Source organism: Nestor notabilis, unplaced genomic scaffold, assembly GCF_000696875.1.
Source record: "Nestor notabilis isolate BGI_N333 unplaced genomic scaffold, ASM69687v1 scaffold25855, whole genome shotgun sequence".
Taxonomy (NCBI): Eukaryota; Metazoa; Chordata; class Aves; order Psittaciformes; family Psittacidae; genus Nestor; species Nestor notabilis.
In genome coordinates, this window is record NW_009929232.1 from 6,400 (window position 1) to 8,532 (window position 2,133).

The window sequence follows — 2,133 nt, forward strand, 5'->3', positions numbered from 1 at the left end:
CCATGGGCTGCACTTGGATGCTCCAGCCTCTCCAAGCCTTCAGCCCATCTATGCTGGAGTGCTTGGTCCCTGGCCACTTCCAGAGCTTTACCCTGTGCTGTCCAAGAGCTTCACATCTGTGGGATGCTGGAGAAACTGGGAAGGGCAGGTCCTTTAGAGAAGAACCCCAGCACTGGGATGGGGCATTGACTTGTTGACAGGGTGGGTGTGCTGCTAACAAGACAGTGATGCAGCTCCTGAGGGGATGAGCTGTTAGCTGAAGGATGAGCACACCCCGATGAGGGAGGAGTGGAGAGCCAGCCCCGGCTGCGTTTGTTGCTGCAAGTGGGGAATTTATTATAAAGAAAAGCCAAATAGGAATTTGGAAGCTGCAGATCTGTCATCTTCCAGCTGCTCCACTCTCCTCCGAGCTGCTGTGGCATGGCGGGCAGGAGACAGAGGGACTGGAATTTGGTGTGTTGGCCGGGAGGCCTGTTGGAGCTGAAACATCTGCAGGGCTTGGGGGTAATGATGGCCATGTCTTGGGGCTGGATTCCTGCCTTGTGAAGCACAGACTGTGCTGCTGGAGCCTCATCACAGGGATTTGGAGGCTGGATGACCAGAGTGATGGAGGTGCTTCCTTGGAGCTCTGAAGTCGCGGTTCACACGCAGCAGAGACTGGGGTTTAATGGTTTTATTTCCTTTTTATGTGGGTAAAAAAGTAATTTGTAGCACTGTTGTTTTGTGTCAAGTGTTCAGGCATTGTGTGAATTTATAACCTGAGAGAATTTGGGATGAGGATCCAAAATCGTCTTATTTGACAGGAGTGGGGGGAGACTTCACTGGAGCATGACCCATTCGTGTCCCAGCTCTCCTGGTTGGATAACGGGGGGTGTCCTGCTGGCACAGGGGTACCCCAGGCTGCTGGTTTGTGCCCATGGGTGAAACCAGCAGTGCTTATGCCCGTCATGTTACACTGCCTTAGGGAATGGGAAGGGAAACCACCTTCCCAGAGCAAGTGACCTGCAGAATATCCTGGCATGTTCAACCTCTGTCTCTGGCCTCCCATCCTACAGTCCCATGGGGATCCTGCATGAGGAGGTCATTCCTGAGTGCAGGAGAGCTGGGAGGCTCCAAGGGTTACCTGCAAGTCAGGTCTGGAAGCCCTCAGAGGTGCAGGCAGGTGATGACCACCATCCGGGATGGGATGGGAGCTGTGGCATCGGTGTTGCCTGCTCCTTTGCCTGCATTGGCACTGAGGCTTCCTGTGCTCTTCCATCTCTCAACATGGTGGCAGACCTGCAGGCAGGGAACAAAGAAGTTCCTGTTTGAAATCCTGGCTTATTTTATTGATGTGCGCTGGCAGTTGTAGGCCAAGAAAGAGGGAGCAAAGCAGCACAACCCCAGACAGTCCCAGTGCGTGTTTCTGGCCCGGCACACAGGTGGGACTTGGAGCAAGGTGTATTTCTGTGTTGCAGCCTGAGCAAGAAGCACACCAGGATCAATATCCGAGTAGTCCAATAAAATCTATGGGAATTTCATTTCAAGCAATCTAATAACTGGTCTCTCAGATGACTGTTGGGTGGTTTGGTATTTGCTGGGTGTTTTTTCATGGTGTTTTTCATTGTGCAACTGTAAAAATGCAGATCGAGCCCAATGTACCTGTAATACTTTGGTGCTGCAGTGCCAGGGTCCTGCCCAAGGGCACCGAGGGCTGGAGACCCCGCGTTGCCAGCTGGGGTGACCTGGCTCTGGGTGGTTTTCAGATCCACTAATGGTGGCAACACTTCTGCTTCCAGATTGCAGTGCAGCACAAAGCAGCTTTTATATCCTTGCATAGTGTTATTAAGATTTCTAGTCCCATTTCCTTGAAGGTTCATGAATTGGTTTGGGGAAGAGCCCATAGTGTGCCATCCCGTTCTGCTCCCCAGCAGGCAGCAGCCTGGAGAGAAGCGCGGGATCCGGGCGAACCTGAACACTTCTAGCTGGTCTGTGGTCTGAGAACTGATCCTGGTGGTTCTTCTTCTGCCTGTTGCTGGATGTGGTTGGACAAACTCTGGAAGTTACCAAAACTTGTATGTTTCTGGAATGACCACAGATCTCCATTAGGATCTCTATACCCCATGCAGCAGCTGAGCAGACACGACAGCCTTG